The sequence below is a fragment of the Callorhinus ursinus genome, unplaced genomic scaffold, assembly GCF_003265705.2.
Source record: "Callorhinus ursinus isolate GAN/ISIS: 27379988/994484 unplaced genomic scaffold, GSC_fseal_2.0 scaffold6, whole genome shotgun sequence".
Lineage (NCBI taxonomy): Eukaryota > Metazoa > Chordata > Mammalia > Carnivora > Otariidae > Callorhinus > Callorhinus ursinus.
The window spans coordinates 3,132,957-3,152,456 of record NW_027397068.1 but is presented as its reverse complement, the minus strand read 5'-3'; the positions used below and the strand labels follow the sequence as shown (position 1 = coordinate 3,152,456).

Sequence of the window (19,500 nt, the reverse complement as noted above, 5' to 3'; positions counted from 1 at the left end):
AACCCCAAACAAACTCACAGATACAGAGAACAGATTGGTGGTTGCCAGAGGTGGGGGATGAGGGGTGGAAAAAATAGGTAAAGGTGGTCAAAAGGTAAAAACTTTCAATTAAAAAATAAGTAAGTCCTAGGGATGCCATGTACATCATAGTGACTCCAGTTAATAATATGTATTGTATACTTAAAAGTTGCTAAAAGAGTAGATCTTAAAAGTTCTCATCTTAAGGAGAAAAGTGTGTAACTATGTATGGTGACAGATGTTAACTAGACTTATTCTGGTAATCATTTCATAATACATACAAATTTTAAATCCTTATGTTGTTCACCTGAAAGTAATATATGTCAGTTATATTTCAATTAAAAAAAACTATTCACAATTCTAGCATTGCATTTAATTGTTAATAAAGAATCAGTACCACACTTTATAAATATTATGTCTAGATTGGCACTGTCCAATAGAAATATAGTACAAGGCACATGCATAACTTTTAATTTTTTACATTAAAAGTTTTTCTACATTAGAATTAAAAAGTAAACATTTAAAATAATTGAAATTAATTTTAATAATATATTTTATTTAATGCAAAGTATTAAAATATTGTTCCAACATGTAATCTATATAACAATAATTAATGAGGTCTTTCACATTCTTTTTTTCACCTGAGTGTGAAAAATTTGATGTCTTTGTTACACTTACAGCACTTCTCTGTCAGACTAGCTACATTTCAGTTGCCCCAACAACCACATGTGGTTAAGACTACCATATTGGACAGCAACATAAAACTGTTACAAATACCATATTGATTGGTAAAGGCCTTCAGACGCATACATTGAAACACAAAGAGAAGCAAGCAAATGTATGTACCACACTCCTGGGAATGATGTTAAGAGGAAGAACTTGACAAGTTAATTAGTCTTTCTATTATCTAAGCACTTCTACCACTAACTGCTCTGAAGCAGTGTCCATCTCCACTGTTGGCAGTGGTACAACCCACAAACTCTCATGGCTGCAGGTGCCTTTTGCTTCAGAGGTCCTAGGATAAAAGGTTTGAAGAAGCATTTCCTTGGGGCTGGAATGGGGTTAGGAACAAGAGTGGATGTTTAGGGTTACAAATCACACTGTGTAATGCTGAGCACTAGATGAGTAACGAAGATTGAACGTGTTTGTTAATAAAAGTATTTGTTGGTGTGCATGTGAAAACTGAGGCTCAGGCGAGGGGCTCTTGCCCTGGTATGAGGGAGGTACGGGATGAGGGCACGCCTAGAGCTAGCTGGGCTTCCTGGGGGTACTGCAGAATATAGGAAGAGACGGAGAGAGGCCAGGCCTTCGAGGCCTGTGCTAGACCGGGACTGTGAATCCACGATGACATGAGTTTCTGTGTTGAGTTATTGAAATGTTCAGCATAAGGATGTTCACTGGTATATATTTTTCCCTCTGCTGTATTTTTTGATGCATTGGCTCCAATATCAGGGTTAAATTTGAAAAAAGCAAGGATGGAAGAGAGACAGATACCTTTTGAGAGATGCATAACAAATAATGACTGATCCAACCTCCCTCACCAACCTCCCATCTCTCAAACACACAGATACATCCCTTACCATATACACACACAAATATGTGCAACTCCAGGGGGGATGTATTGTACTGTATTGCTTTTATGCCTTTGTTTTTAAAGATATATATGATAAAATACATGAGAGGACACAATCTCCCAGAAATACTTGCTGCCAATACATTTTGCTGAAATTGCCTCCCAAAACTCTCACCTGTGTTTCATTTTATAACTGAATCTAACAATTTCCCTGAAAGCCTTGTGAAGAGGAGCTACATAGGACTTTCTGCTTGCCCTTTTAGAGAAATGATATCATGTAGTATTACATACATGGTAGTCTTTGCAGGGCCTCACCTCAGAAGACACATGACATCAGTTTCCATTACTGCTCATATTAACTTGATCATTTTGTTAAGGTACTATCTGCCAATTTTTCATTGTAAAACTTTCTTCTCCCCTTTGTAATTACTGTGATCTGTGTGAAGTGATGTTTCAGATTATGTGATTATCCTGTTCCTTAACAATCCTCCAATCAGTAATTTTAGCATCTATTAATAGTTCTAGCCAGAATCAACTATTACTATAGCTGTTGGAAAAACAAGGCTTTTCTACTTTTTATCATTCCTTCTGTATTTATTGGTATTTGTGTCAAAAGATACAAAGATGTCACTCATTTATATTAGTTTTATGGGAGCTGTAGGAATTTTACTTTGCTACCTCTGATATAAGCTACTTCCATTCATATCTTATTTATTAATAATTTAATCAAAAGCCTATAGAATAGGAAGTGCTTTGTGGGAAATACCAAAATAGTGAATATGGTGGCCTTAGCTTCTTCTTTTCTTACCACTCACCAGCAGTGTTATAGGATACATGCCATTTTTGCTGCATGATATCAAAGAGAACAGATGCTGTAAATTCATATTCAGTCTGGGCATAGAAAGGCTATTTTAGAATGTGTACATTACAAGAAATCATTGCTTAGTTCTAGCTGTTTTGTTGTCACAATGTTTTGGGTTTCTTTGCCTTCTTATTCTTTTTGACTTTCTTTTTATTGAGCTTTACTCTTTTGCCCCTTCCTACTCAGAAGAAATGTCTGCTCATTTACATTTGTAATGCTCAAAAATTTTGAATAAAATGCTTAAATATCAATTATAGTGAATAGAGATTTTTATAAATATTCAACACACACTATAATCTACTATTTCCTAGCTAGCAAATTAGTAAAGCTCAGTGCATTGTAAATAACAATCTTCATGGTACTTTGGTCTTATTTATTTTTGCCAAATGATAATTAGGAGAGTGGAGACTGGCTCCAGTAATTAGACAAGGAGATAAAATGCCTGGTGTGTGCGTGTATAGGTATCTGGCTGTTATTCCCACCCCTACCTTCAATCCTGCCTAGTTAACAGGACTGAAAGAGATTGTGATATATTCCTTTAGTCTATATTTTCTAGATAAGTCTACTATATCTACTTATCCATCCATCATCCACCCATCCCTCCATGCATTCAACATTTGCCATCTATATTGCACATCTACTCATGGTCCTGCATTGTTCATAGCATCACAAATAAGGAGATGAAAAGGACACAGTCCCTACACTTAAATAACTTCCATTACTGTATAGGAATCAATCCACCTTTAAGACCTTCTCTCTTTTCTTTCTGTTATTTCCTCCAAAATGTGGGTACCTGCTGTTTCCCTCCTCGATGCTAGTGCATATCAAGGCTACTTTTAAGGACTGTTATCCACATCTGCTTCTAGGAAGCTAAAAATCACTGTGCAGGGAGAAGGGACAGAAGCATTTGTCATGAGGGGACAGATAAAAATTCTAAAGAATATTTGAGTTCTCCTTTTCCAATATATCCATCAATAACTATCAGAGAGAAAATAATATCTAACCAAAGATTAGAGATTATAGCTCATGTTATTCTTTTTAAGAACAATAAAAACAATGAACAATTCCCAGTTAGGGCACCTGGGTGGCTCAGGTGGTTAAGCATCTGCATTTGGCTCAGGTCATGATCCTGGGGTCCTGGGATCAAGAGCCACATCGGGCTCCTTGCTCAGCAGGGAAGCCTGCTTCTCCCTCTCCCTGCCCACCTTCCACTCGTGCTCTCTCTCTCGCCATCTCTCTCTCAAATAAACAAATCTTTAAAAAAAAACGAATTCCAACTTATCTAAATTATATTTGTGGTGGCCAAATCTGTATAATCCTTTTAAAGGTACTGGGGGAGGTTTTTTCAACATGAGAAAATATAATGGAATACCTAAAGGGCTATACCTTTTTCCCATGGAAAGAAATAGTTATCAATGCTTATTTCCTTTTTGTACAAGGTAAATTTTACAACATTACATATAGTTACTTAATTCAATTACTAATGAAGAGAGATATATCACAATATCTTTTAAAAAATCTTTTCAATTTCCCATGAAGAACTTACTCTCTTTAAGTATGTTTATTAGTAACAATTTCAGTAGTAAAAATGCAATGTTTTAAATATACTTTCATATTCATTTGACCATACAACAATTATATGAAGTAGATAGAGAATACATTATCTTTATTTATCAGATAAGGAGAAACATAAAATGACACATGAATTAGTTAACATTTATTCATGACACATGTGACTTGCCCATGCCCATACACCTTAGAGCCACAGATAAAAACAGAACTGAGGTCTCCCTGATTCCTGGTCCAGGATGCTTTCCATTATAACATACTATCTTCCTAGTTGGTCTTAATATCTACTATCTGTTGCAGACAAAGTGCCAAAGGAAAATAAGGAACCTACTAGTTAGACTCTAATAAAATGTGCTCAAAATGTGTTGCTTTTCTTCAGTCTTATCCTTATCTACCCTAGATCAGAAAAGAATGAATGCATACTACCAGAAATTTACAAGAGACTAATTATTTTACAATTGTGTTAATTTTGTGGCCAACACTAATTCCCACATGTCATCCTTTACTTGCTAATCTTTTGTATTATTCTAGACCAAAATCTGACTAGTAATATAAGAAGTGTTGCTCAATCTAATTTGTCTATGGCAATTATAATTTGTGATTTTGCTGATCAGTTAAGTTAGCTCTACCAGATAAACCATATTACTTACAGACTTAATTTAGTTTCTTGGTTTAATGATCTCAGTAGAGCATGAAAGCATAGTTTTTTTTCGCTTTCCATTTTGACTTTATAAATGGGGAGAATTTTTTGATCACTTAGGTCCTATTCACTGACAAGCCCATGCAATTTAATTCTATGTATGCCCTGGCCAGGATAACACTTTCCAATTTAAAGAGAAATTTTTCTCCAAAGAATGCCCATTGGCCCCAGATATGATACTGACTGATTTCAACTATTTTAAAGAAGTAAAACTTATAGAAGGCAGCAATGTCATGGGGAAATCACATTTGATTTCTCAAAACAATGGAATAGTGTCTGATATACATAGTAGTAACTCAGTGAATGTTCGTTGAATGAACACATGAATTAGTTAACATTTATTCATGACACTTGTCTTAGCTAGTTATCATTTCTAGAAAGCCATTGACATCTCCAGTCTAAGTTAGGAGATCCTCCTGTTTCCATTGCACTCCATCATACTTCTGTCTTAAATTTTTCATTAATGTTGAGGTTAATGTCATTATTACTACTATATTTATTGAGTGCTGGAAGCCATGGCAGTAGGTAAGCTCATTTATTTATCTTTCTATTATGCTGTCAGTTCTTTGAGGACTGTGCCTGAGTCAGAGTCAGCTTTGAATAATAACAAAAACAGTAGCAACCAATATTTATTGAGCGCTCATACAACTGTATATGGCTGACCTCATTTATATTTCACAACATGCTTATGCTCCAGGTACTACTGTAAAACCTACTTTACCACAAGATACATAGTAGTTATTTAAGATATATTCCTAGAACTGAAATTACTGCAAAAGGTTAAAACTATTTTTTCATGATTTATTTATGATTTTAAAAAGTCTTTAATTTTTAGACAGTTTAGGTTTAAATAAAAATGGAAAAAGAGTCCCATATATCCTACACTCAGTTTCCCTTATTAATAACATCTTACATTAGTATGGTACATTTGTCTCAATTATTGAACTAATGCTGAGTTAGTACTTTACTCAGATTTCCTTAGTTTTTACCTAATGTTATTTTTCTATTCCAGGATCTCATCCAGGATAATACATCACTTTTAGTTTTCACGTCTCCTTAGGCTCCTCTTGGCGATGACAGTTTCTCAAACTTTCTTTGCTTTTGATGACCTTGACAGTTTTTAAAGAGTACTAGTTATTTTATGTAATGTCCCTCAGTTGGAATTTATTTGATGTTTTCCACATGATTTTACTTGGGTTATGAGTTTGGGGTATAAAGACCACACAGGTAAAGCACCATTTTCATTACATCAGAGCAAGGGTATATACTATCAACGTTTCTTATTGTTGATGTTGACCCTGATCACCTGGCTGAGGTAGTATTTGTCAGATTTATCCATTGTAAAATTGCTGTTTTTCTTCCCTTTCCATATTGTACTCTTTGGAAAGAAGTCACTATGTGTAGCCCTTACTTAAGGAATGGGGTGTCATGCTCCACCTCCTTTTTTAAAAGATTTTATTTATTTATTTGACAGAGAGAGAGTGAGAGAAAGTACAAGCAGCAGGAGCTGAGGAGAAGCAGGCTCCCCACTGAGCAAGGAGCCTGATGCCGGACTCCATTCCAGGACCCTGGAAACATGACCTGAGCTGAAAGCAGACGCTTAACCAACTTAGCCACCCAGGCGTCCCTATGCTCCACCTTCTTGAAGGTGGAGTATCTACATAATTATTTGGAATTCTTCTGCAAGAGATATTTCTCTCTTCTTCCCCATTTATCCAGTCATTTGTTTCTATCGGTACATACTCATAAATACTAATTTTACATTTTGGGCTATAATACAATACTACTTTATTTTGTTGCTCAAAGCTTCAGACAATGGGAGCTCTTCCAGTTGTCTCTGGTGTTCTTTTGCCACACTTACACCATTTACTTTTCCCCTTTAATTTCTTTTAATTTCTAGTACTAAAAGATGTTCTGAGATCATCATATACATTTCCTGCCTTAGTCTTAGAATCAGTCATTTTTCCAAGGATCCCTGGTTATTTTGACTGGAGAACAGTATTACAAACCAAAATCTGGGTAGTAAGTGTGCTTATTGCTAGTAGGGTATCAACATTTCTAAGCCCTCTCAGCTGATAAAGCAAAAACAATACAGGCATATACTAACCTGTATATATACACATGTTGATAAATACATCTATATGTAACCGTCTGATTCCATATCAAGCCAAACATGAGTTTACACATTGATGTCTCCTCTCCTAGCTTACCTATAAACTTCCACTCCAGGTGAGAAACTCGACTCACATCATTTGCCATGCATTTGCTTAATTGTTCAATTCTAGTGTACACATATAGCAATATCAGAATTGTTGACCTGTACTCCTGTGAGAAACTACTTTATCAATTAGAGTACATTAACTATCTGCAGTTCCTTTTGCCTTTAGTCTTAGAGACTCGACTCATTTCCAAATTTACTTACATCTGCAAATTTTACCCTGACCCCTTTCAGTGAGGTCATACTATACATTTTGTAATGTAATCAGATTCTTTTGTCACAGTCTGTATTCCATCTTGGGATCCCCCAACCTCCTAAATGATTAAGAAAAATTTTCATATGTTAAGGCTCATTCTCTGCTGCAAAGTTCTATGGGTTGTGACAAATACATAGTGTTATTTATCTACCATTACAGTATCATACAGAATAGTTCCATTGCCCTAAAAAATGTCCTGTACTAGACATATTCAACTTCCTTCTATCTCCCTGAGCCCATGGAATCCACAGGTCTTTTTATTGTTTCTATAATTTTGCCTTTTCAGAAATGTCAAACAATTGGAATCATACAGTCTATAGCCTTTTCAGACTGGTTTCTTTCAACTAGCAATATACATGTAGGTTTCATCTATGTCTCCCATGGCTTGATAGCTTATTCATTTTTATTGATGAATAATATTTCACTGTATGAATCTACCACAATTTGTGTATCCATTCATCTATTAAAGAGCAGCTTGGTTGCTTTCAGTTTTTAGTGATTATGAATAAAGCTATTATACACATCAATGTGTGACTTTTTGTTGGACAAAAGTTTTCAAATTATTTGAGTAAATACCCAGGAGCACAATTTCTGGATTATATGGTAAGATTATATTTAGAAACTGCCAAACTGTCTTTAAAAATGGCTGTACCATTTTTTTTCTTTTGCATATCTGCTATCAGTGAATAGAGAGTTCCTGTTGCTCTTTAACTTTACCAGCAATTGGCATTTGTTAGGCTTCTTTGGAACTTAGTCATTCTAATAGGCATGTAGTATATCATTGTTGTTCTAACTTGCAGTTCTCTAATAGCAGATTGAGCATCTCACCTGTTTATTCGCCATCTGTATATTTTCTTTGGCGAGGTGTCCAGATCTCTTGCTTTTTGAAAAAAATTGAGTTGTTTTATTTCTGTTGTTTTTTTTTTTTTAATTTTATTTATTTATCTGACAGAGAGAGACAGCAAGAGAGGGAACACAAGCAGGGGGTGTGGAAGAGGGAGAAGCAGGCTTCCCGCATAGCAGGAGCCCGATGTGGGGCTTGATCCCAGGACCTCGGGATCATGACCTGAGCCGAAGGCAGACACTTAACGACTGAGCCACCCAGTCGCCCCTATTACTGTTGAGTTTTAAGAATACTTTGTATATTTTGAATACAAGTCCTTTGTCAGATAAGTGTTCTGCAAATATTTTCTCTAAATCTATGGGTTGTTTTTTCATTCTCTAAACCATCTTTCACAGAGCAGGAGTTTCTATTTTCATGACTTATATCAATTTTTTTCTTTCATGGATTATGCTTTTATGCTGTATCTAAAAACTCATCCCCAAAACCAAAGTCACCTAGACTTTATCCTATCTTTTCATCTGGAATTTTTATTATTTTACATTTTACATTTAGGTCTATGACCAATTTTAGTTAATTTTGATAAAAGATAGATGGTCTCTAATTTTTTTGTTGTGTTTTCTTTTGTTTTGCATATGGATATACAATTTTTCCAGCACCATTTGTTGAAAACACTATCCTTTTTCCACTGAATTGGCTTTGTTCCTTTGTCAAAGATCTGTTGACTATATATGTGTGGGTCTATTTCTGGACTTCATATTTCTTCCATTATTCTATGCGTCCATTCATTCAATGCCACACTATCTTAATTACTGTGGCTTGATAGCAAGTCTTGAAATCAAGTACTGTAAGTTCTCCAATTCTGTTCTTCAGTATTGTGTTTGCTATACTTTTGCATTCCATAAGAACTTTGCAATAAGTCTGTTAATAGTGACAAAACAGTTTTCTGGGATTTTGACTGGTATTGCCTTGAATGTGTAGATCAGATTGGGAAAAACTGACATCTGAACAACATTTAGTCTTCTAGCCAGTGAACATGGAATATCATTTCTCTCCATTTACTTATATATGTTTTTATTTATTCATTAGGGTTTTGTAGTTTCTATATAGAGAGCTTGTATATAATTTAGATTATATACCTAAATTAGATTTATACCTAAATATTTAATTTTCATAGATGCCATTATAAGTGATACTATTTTTAAATTTCAAATTCCAACTGTTCATTACTGGTAAAGCAATTGACTGCTGTATATTATCTCTGCATCCTATGAACTTCCTATATTTACTTATTAGTGCCAAAAATTTTTTGTTGTGGTTGATTCTTTAGGATTTTCCACATAGATAATCAGTGTTATATCTTGTTTTCCAATCTGTATACACTTACTTCCTTTTCTTTTCTTATTGAACTGGCTATGGCTTCCAGTACAATGTTGAATAGGAGTAGTGAGAGAGGATATCCTCGTCTTGTTCACTATTTTAAAGATTTTATTTATTTATTCGTCAGAGAGAGAGAGAGCACAAGCAGGGGGAGTGGCAAGCAGAGGGAGAAGCAGTCTCCCTGCTGAGCAAGGAGCCTGATGTGGGACTTGATCCCAGGACCCTGGGATCACGCCTTGAGCCAAAGGCAGATGCTTAACCGACTGAGCCACCCAGGTGTCCCGTCTTCTTCACTATTTTAAAGAAAAAGTATCCATTTTCTCATTTTAAATATGATGTTAGCTGTAGGTTGTAGAGATTCTTTACCAAGTTAAGGAAATTCCTTTTATTTCTTGTTTGCTGAGAGTTTTTATTGCGAATAGATGCTAGATTTTGTCAAATGCCTTTTCTGCATTAGTTGATAAGACCAATAAGAATTTCTCCTTTAGCTTGTTGACATTGATTGATTTTTGAACATTGAACCAGCCTTACATAACAGAATAAGTCCCACTTGATCTTGGTGTTTACTTATTTTTATACACTGTTAGATTTAATTTGGTAGCATTTTCTTGAGGATTTTTACATCTATGTTTATGAGAGATCTTGGTCTCTAGTTTTTCCTTTATTTTAATGTCTCTATCTGGTTTTGGTATTGGGGTAATTGTGGCCTCACAGAATGAGTTAGAAAGTGTTCCCTCTGGTTCTATTTTCTGGAAGAGATTGTAGAGAATTTGGTATTGTTTTCTCCTTAAATGTTTGGCAGAATTTGCCAGTGAAACCATCTGGGCCTGCATACTTTCTTTTTTGGAAGGTTATGAATTATTAATTATTTTTAAAATAGATATAGTTCCATTTACATTTTCTTTCTCTCCTTTTATGAATTTTGGTATTTTGTGTTTTTCAAGAACTTGATCTGTTTCATCTAAGTTATCAAATTTGTGGACATAGATTTGCTCAGTCTTCATTTATTATCCTTTTAGTGTCCATGGAACCAGTAGTGACAACCACTCTTGCATTTCTGTTAATAATTTGTGTTTTCTTTCCTTTTTACTTAAGGATGGTTTAGCTAAAAGCTTATTGATTTTAAATCTTATTTGGCTTCACTAGACCTTTATCAATTTTATTGTTTTCAAAGATGTAACTTTTGGTTTTGTTGATTTTTGTTATTTTCTTGTTTTCAATTTCATTATTTTCTCTTCTAATTTTTCTTTTCTTCTGCTTGCTTTAAATTAACATTGCTCTTCTTTTTCTAGGTTCCTAAGGTAAAAGCTTAATGATTTTAGATCTCTTTTTCTAATATATTCATTTAATGCTGTAAAAAAATTTCTAAGCACTGCTTTTGCCGCATTATACACGTTTTAATGTTATATTTTCATTTTAATTCAGAATGTTTTAAATTTTTCTTAAAATTTCTTCTTTGACCCATGTGTTATTTAGAAACATGTTAATCTCCAAATATTTGAGGTTTTTCAAGTTATTTTTCTGTTACTGATTTCTAGTTTGATTGTATTGTGGTCTGAGGACATACTTTGTATGACTTCTATTCTTTTCAATTTGTTAAGGTGTGTTTATGGCCTAGAATATAGTCTACCTTGGTAAATGTTCCATATAAGCTTGAGAAGAGGGCATATGTTACCATTGTTAAAAGTATTTTACATCAGATCAGGTCGATTGATAGTATTGTTTAGGCCAATTATATCCTTCTGATTTTCTGTCTGCTTCACCCATTGATTACTCAAAAAGGGGTGGAAGTCTCCAATTATAATAATGGAGCTTTCAACTTCTCCTTGCAGTTCTATTAGTTTTTACCTTATGTATCTTGACATGCTGTTATTTGGTGCATACACATTAAAGATGTATTGTCCTCTTTATATTCTGTTGAATTCGCTTTGATAAATTTTAAAAGGATTTTTACATCTATGCTTATGAGGAATGTTAGACTGTACTTTACATTTCTTGACAAGTCCTTGTTAGATTTTGATATGAGTTATGTTGACATAATAAAATAAGTTGGGAAGAGTTACCTTCTCCTCTATATTCTAAAAAAAAAAATGTGTAAGATCGACATTATTTCTTCCTTAAATGTTTCATAAAATTTGCAATGATGTGACCTAGGTCTGGAACTTTTTGTTGGGACATTTTTAAATTACAAACTTAATTTATTTCATAGTTTATGGCTATTTAGATTTCACATTTCTTCTTGTTTTGGTTGTGTAAGTTACGTTTTCTGAGGAACTAGCCCATTTTATCCAATTTAACAAATCTTCTAGCATAAAGTTGTTCATAATATTACCTTATTATCCTTTTTATGCCTGCAGGTCCTGTGATAATATCCTTCTTTCATTCTCTTTTCCATCTTAGCTCAGGGTTTATCAATTTTCTTAACATTTTCAAAGGTTGGCTTTCATACTGTTGTTGGCTCTGCTGATTTTCTCAACTGGCTATTTTCTATTTCCTTTTATTTCTGCTCTTTATTATTTCTTTTATTTTTTATTTTACTTTTACTTTGATTTTACTTTTTCCCCCAGCTCTTTAAGTTAGAAACATAGAGCATTGATTGTAAATCTTGTTGTCTAATAAAAGTGTTTTACTTCTTTTCTTCTCACAGCTGCTTTAGCTACATCCCACACATTTCAGTATGTTGTGTTTTAATTATTATTCAGTTTGGGGTATTTTCTAATTTCTATCTTGAATTCTTTTTTGTCCCATGTATTATTGAAGATAGCTATATTGCTATAGCTAGCAATTTTATTAGTATTTTATTGTTATTGATTTCTAATTTAATTCCTTTCTGGTTAGAGAACATAGGTATATTATTTCAATACTTTGAAACTTATTGAGAATTATTTGATGACCCAGAAAATCCTAGATCTTTGTGAATGTTCTGTGTCTACTAAAAAGAATATGTATTCTGCCGTAATTGGATTTAGGATCCCATAAGCCTCAGCACGGTCAAGTGATTTACTTTGTGATACAAATCTATATTTTTGTCCATTTATTCAAATATAAGAGATGGGTATTAAAGTCCCTGACAATGATTTTGAACTTGTCTAGTTTTTACCTTAGTCTAAAAATTATTTTATGTATTTTGAAGTTGTTATAAGATGCTAACTTTTTATTGACCTTTTTCTCTCCACTAGCCTTGGTCAGCCTCAGTCATAAAAAGAAAAAATTCGGGGCGCCTGGGTGGCTCAGTTGGTTAAGCAACTGCCTTCGGCTCAGGTCATGATCCTGGAGTCCCGGGATCGAGTCCCGCATCGGGCTCCCTGCTAGGCAGGGAGTCTGCTTCTCCCTCTGACCCTCTTCCCTCTCGTGCTCTCCATCTCTCATTCTCTCTCTCTCAAATAAATAAATAAAATATTAAAAAAAAAAAAAGAAAAAATTCTATCATGTTTTAAGCACTCTTATTTGCAGTTATTCTGTAATACATACATACATAATACCAAATGATATAAATAGTATGATAGAAAAGTACAAGATAGAATGAAGGCATATAAAACCTAGTCATGGAAATCAGGAGGAGCTTCTTTTTTTTAAGATTTTATTTATTTATTTGAGATCAAGAGCACAAGCTTCAGGGAGGAGCAGAGGGAGAGGGAGAAGCAGGCTCCCCAAGCAGGCAGCCCGATGTGGGGCTTCTCGATCCCAGGACCCTGAGATCATGACCTGAGCCGAAGGCAGATGCTTAATGGACTGAACCACCCAGGCACCCCAGGAAGAGCTTCTTGATGGAAGTGATATATTAATAGTAAAGTGGAAGTTAGCTTTAATAGAGGAGGTTATGAAAAGAGCATTCCAAAAAAAAGGGAAAATTTGTGTGCACAAACCTTGAGGCAAGGAGGAACTTGGCTCTTTGAAGAAACTGAAAGAAGTCAAGAATAGCTTCATTGTAGAATGAATGAAGGCAGAAGTGGCAGGGGCATATGTGGAAACTTGGAAGCTTCCTGAAAGCAGTGGGAGCATTAAGAAGTTTTAAGTCAAAAGGCACCATGATCTGGTGTGCAATTTTTAAAAAGTACTTAAACTGTTGTAAGAATAAATTGTCAACAGGCAAGAAATGGATGCAGGGATTTCAGTTAGGAGGTGATTAAGGTGCAGGAGATGACGGAGCCTTAGGTTAAAGTATATGTAGTAGAGCTGAGGTAAGTGGAAGAAGTCAAAGATAAATTTTGCATCTAGAACTGATAGTTGGTCATGGATTGGATGTCAGTGGTAAGAGAGCATAAAGTGCCAGTAATGACTTTTGGCATGTGTGGAAATAGAGACATATGAAAGAAGAACAGATGTAGGGGGGAATAGGTTCTAGTATGCTGAATTTCAGATGCCTAAGTCACATCAAAGAGAAAGTATTACATAAGATATGAGCTTGAAAGAAGGCTCTAAGCTGGAGATATACATTTTTTGGAGTTATAAACAGGTTAGCAACTAATGCCATGAGAATGGATCAAATAATTTAGGCAGGAAGTATAATTATAAGCAAAAGAGAAGACTATAAAGCAACCAGAAAGAACTCTAACATTCAAAGGTCAGAAAGAAGAGAAGGAGCTGGTGAGAAAAAAGAAAAAGGGACCAGATATATAAGTGATGGTATAAAAGTCAATACTTTACCTCTATTGATGTCTTCTAGTTTTGTGTATGGATTCTTTTTTTTTTTTTTAAAGATTTTATTTATTTATTTGAGAAGGAGAGAATGATAGACAGAGAGCACAAGAGGGAAGAGGGTCAGAGGGAGAAGCAGACTCCCTGCCGAGCAGGGAGCCCGATGCGGGACTCGATCCCAGGACTCCAGGATCATGACCTGAGCCGAAGGCAGTCGCTTAACCAACTGAGCCACCCAGGCGCCCTTGTGTATGGATTCTTCAGAGTAAAGGTTGTTTCTCCAAGGTCTGAAGGACATTATGTGTTTTTGTATAGTTATTCATCTTGTGTGTATGTCCAACCGCACAGTTGCTGGGCCCAAAACATTGCAGCTAATTGCTAGGATATTTCTTTAAATTCATTCACATACAGTCATTTTCCTTAAGGCATTCCCAGAGTATCAGGATGTCTCATGAAAGACAGCTTCTGGAATTAGCTAAACACTGGCCTGGAACCAAGAATCAGATTTTTATACTAAGTCCTTGAAATATAGCGAATTTCTTTCCTCTATGATGATGAATTAATTTCCCCTCCAGACTCACTTTAGTAATGGGAAGACAAGAGCAGGATGAAGAGGCTTCTCCTTAACACTTTCCATTTATTATCAGATTTCTTGGTCAAGGTTTATATCACTGGTAAAGATGGATATGTTACAGGATATAGTAAATGAAGGGACTGGAAACCCAGACAATATTCAATTGAGAGTGACAGAACTTTTCTTCATATAACCAAGCCAGGAAGAGCTGGCAGACATACCATAGTTAGGCAGATTTATCACTCTGTTCTGGAATGCACGACTTGAAGTGTGGCTACATGGCCTTAAAGGATGGCTATGTGAAGGAAGACTGGACCAGTGGCATTGACCATAAAAGAGAAAGACTATAGACTAGGTGTACATAGTGGATGACCCCAAAATGATGATTACCCAATGTAAGCTATTTGCAGTTAAGATATTTGGAAAGCTCGAAAAAAAAAAAAAAGATTCTTGGAAAGGGAGTAGCATATGTTCCCAGAAGTGTAAATTAGAACTTCCAGGGGTTATACAATTTGAAAATGATCACAAGACATTCTGATACATAATTCTTTTGGAGGTGGCTGTGGTTGAGTCTAACTTATTTCCAGCCTCCAATATGCCCAGTTGAAAAGTATAACAAATCCAGTAAAAGACAAATAAACTGGGAAAATACACTTGCAACATATATAGCAAACTTGTTAACTTTATTACATAAAATCTCTTATAATCCATAAGAAAAATAGACACAACTAATAGTGTGCAAAGAATGTAAATAGGCAGTTCTCAAAAGAAGCTAAAATGCCAATAAATATAATAAACCACTAAGTAACAATGAAATAATATTTGCCTATCAGATTGGTAATGATTACAAAACATAATTAGATTAACTATTTAATATTAAATTCAGTGAGGAGAATGGGGTGTGGGGTATGAGCACACTTTCATAGATCTTGGTTGCACTGTGAATTGATATAACATTTCTGGAGGATAATCATGTATCACAATTTTTAAATTAAAGCTCCCTAAAAATAAACAAACAAATAAATAAATAAAGCTCCCTGACTCAGAAATTTTCCTTGTAAAAAGTTATGCTAAGAAAATAATTAGACATGTTAACAAAAGTGTGTATACAGGGATATTATTAAATATTATTCACCTTATGCCTATGTAAGGATAGGCTCTCTAACTCTGTACAAGCCCCACACACCATGTTTTACACAATGAATACTTAAGCAATGATGATGATGACACAAAACAACTCACAGTTCTTGCTGCGGTTATGAGATTTTCACACAAAGACACACATACACACAGATAAGTTTGTTAACGGTATGTCATGATGATTATTATTCATTAGGTGGAAGTGGGTTATCACAAAGGTCTTCATCCTCACATTTTCACATTGAGTAGGCTGAGGAGGAGAAAGAGGAACAGTTGGTCTTGCTGTCTCAGGAGGCAGAAGAGATGGAGGACATGGAAGGGGAGGCAGGAGAGGCAAACACACTAGGTGTCTCAGTGTAACTTTACAAAAATGCACTGGAATTCCTATCTGACTTTTTTGCTTTTTCTTTTCTCTAAAATGTTTTGATATGGCAAATCTTTCTTCCACTGTTAATTATAAAGCAAATGTATCATAGAAGGGTCTGTCATAAAAGAAGTCAAAAGCAGTCTTGAATAACCGGAACACTTCTGTCAGATTGTCTAATGTCAATTTGTTTTCTGGCACTGCTTCTTCCATGTTTTCTTCCTCATCATCTGGCACTGGTTCAAAAGCACTCATCTCCATCAAGTCATCTTCTGTTAATTCTTGTCGTGTGGTGTCTGTTAGCTCTCGAATTTCTCTAAGATCCATATCTTGAAACCCTTCACCCCTCACCTTTTTTTTTGCCATATCCACAGTCTCTCTCATGATTTCCTTGATTGGCTCTGTCATAAATTCTATGAAGTCATGTACAAAATCTGGACACAGTTTTCTCCAGCAGGAACTTATTGCTTTGGGCTTTATATTTTTCCACAGCTTTTTCTATAATAGTGATGGCATCTTTATTGGTGTAATCCTTCCTTACTTTTACAATGTTCTCCCTATTGGGGTTCTTTTCCATAATTTAACAATCCTTTCCACAGAGAACCATGTGTAATGAGCCTTAAAGGTCCTTACAACCCCCTGATCTAGAGGCTGAATTAGAGATACTGTGTATGGGGCCAAGTAGACCACTTCAACAACTTTGCTGTTGAACTCATAGGATTCTGGGTGGCCAGAGGCATCGTCCAATATCAAAAGAACGTTAAAAGGCAATCCCTGCGGTGCCTGGGTGGCTCAGTCACCGCTCTCTCTCTCTCTCTCAAATAAATAAATAAATCCTAAAAAAGAAAGAAAGAAAAGGCAACCCCCTATGGACAAGGTCTTTCCTGACTTCAGGGACAAAGCATTAATGGGACCAATCCAGAAAAAGGGTTATTGTTGTCCATGCCTTCTTGTTGTACAACCAAAAGACTGGCAGCTGGTGTTATCTTTTCCCTTCAAGGCTTACGAGTTAGCAGCTTTGTAGATAAGAGCAGTCCTGATCATAAACCTGACTGCATTTGCATAAAACAGTACAGTTAGCCTATCCCTTCTTGCCTTAAATCCTGGTACTCACTTCTCTTCCTTACTAATAAATGTCTTTTGTGGCATTTTATTCCAGAATAGGGCACTTCTGTCTGCATTATAAACCTGTTTGGCAGATATCCTTTCTCCTTAGTGACTTCTCTCTTTCTTTTTATCTCCTCAATTTCTTAATGGTGTCTGGGAACTCATCTACTGCTTCTTGGTTGGCAGAAGCTGCTTTTCCTGTTATCTTGACATTTTTAAAGCCAAACTTCTTTTTAAAATTATCAAACCATCCTTTGCTGGCATTAAATTCTCCAACATCACATACTTCAGCTTCCTTTTGTTTTAAGTTTTCATACAATAACTGCTTTTTTTCCAAATCATATTAGAGTCTATAGGTATGCTCTTCTGATAGCAATCCTGAAACCACATAAAAGCTGCATTTTCATTATGAGATAAAAGGGATTTTGCAAAAAGTGCAAGGTTTATGCACCTGCTGGCAGAGCTGCAGTAACAGCTTCATGACTTCTCTTTTCTTTCTTTTTTTTTTAAAGCAACGGTCCTTACACTGGATTCATTCATCTTGATACGGCAGGCAACTGCACCTGCAGACCTCAATCTATGCTACATACCAAGCAATTCGCCTTTTTATCGTAATGTCATGCTTTTCTCTGCTTCTTGGGAGCACTTCCAGCATCACTAGCGACACTTTGTATAGGTCCCATGTTATAACCTTGTTATTCACGGTTTACAGTATTGCACTAACTGTGATAAAAAATATGTGAGAACCATGAGAGATCACTTTTTACTGTGATTTGCAATTTACTAGAGAGACAAACTACTCACACAAAAATGATTAGTATCACACAGTGCTTTAAGTGGATACTGGCAACACTTGAGCTCACCACAGTAGCAACAGGAAGGGGCTATGAAATTATTATAGTGCTACAGTATGTACTAGTTAATTTCATGCAGTTATGACTTAATATTTTATCTTTACCTTTGTTTACATTTCTCTCAACTGTTAATGGTGCCATGTATGATCTGTAAATGTGTGAATAAGTTCTGATAAGTTTTAATTTTTTGTAATAGATCTGCATATATTTTATGGTAGCAAATGATAAAATAGATTAGCATCTATATATATTTTATGCATTCATGACATATCTTTTATTTTTTTTTATATTTCTAGACTATGTGGTTCATCTGTGAATTTTTTCAAATTGTTGTAAATCTCCAAAAAGGTTTTCAGTATATTTATTCGGAAAAAATCCATGTATAAGTGGACCCATACAGTTCAAACCTGTGTTGTTCAAGGGTCAACTACATTACCAATGATTTTCTCCCTTTTCTGTAAGTATTATCTACAATTTACTCCTGTAAGATTTAAGGTCTTTCTATAATTCTTCATCAAGCTGCTTGCTTTCACTCCTGATTCAACAGATTCTTAGATTCACTTTTTTTTGAAAGCACAGGTTGCTGATGCTATTGACAATGTGGAAAGGCAGAAACGCTAGGGAAACAATGAATAGCTTGATTTATGTTGTTAACTCTGTATGGGCTGTAAGAAATGTTAAAATATTTTGCTATTTTAGATAAAATCAATTTTTATTATAATCATATCCTCTCTCAGTTTTTTAGATAACTTTATCTTACTTGTATTTAACCCATAACAAAGAACTCTAGTCGAGAAAATTTTGCAGATACTATGGGTGCTTATATTTGATATTGTTCTGGCATGATGCCACCAAGATCTTGGTTAGATGGCTGCCACTCTAGGTGAGTAAATATGCAGGTCTCCTTCCCTTTGCACAGATTAGGTAGGCTTTGATTTAGTCAGCCATTAGTATTTGTAAACCACTAAACCATTTGTGAATTGAGAATGTACTAGGGTTCTTGTTCTTGGTGTATATTTAGACAGCTTATAAATGCAAATAAACATACTACTCTTCCAGGTAGTGTGCAGGAAATTGTTACTCCCTAGATTTGTCATTACTTATCTAGGATTTTCTTATATGTGATAGGCGCCCCCTAGTGAATAAAGGGACTTAAGTTGGCCTCTATTCAAAGAGGCTAGAAAAATAATCTGAGGCTGTTTTAACGAGTTCACACTGTATTAAACAAGTAAAAGAGAGAGGGAAGCAAACCATAATAGACTCTTAACTATAGAGAATAGAGGGTGCACTTGTGATGATCACTGGGTGTTATATGTAAGTGAGGAATCACTAAACTCTTTACACCTGAAGCCAATTTTACCATATATGTTAACTATTAGAATTTAAATAAAAACTTGGGAAAAAAA

The 19,500-nt window shown here is 35.1% G+C and overlaps 1 protein-coding gene across 3 annotated transcripts in view; it reads right to left on the bottom strand.

The window, feature by feature from the left end:
• TTK (TTK protein kinase) overlaps window positions 1-19,500 on the bottom strand; it is an 87,381-nt gene that overhangs the window by 65,662 nt on the left and 2,219 nt on the right. The window contains exon 1 of one of the 3 annotated variants that reach the window (XM_073893545.1): window positions 14,065-14,083. The exons of the other annotated variants lie outside the window; for them this stretch is intronic. The gene's annotated coding sequence lies outside the window, so the exon portion shown is untranslated. Of the gene's footprint in view, window positions 1-14,064; window positions 14,084-19,500 lie in introns of those variants that run through there. 3 annotated transcript variants of the gene reach the window in all.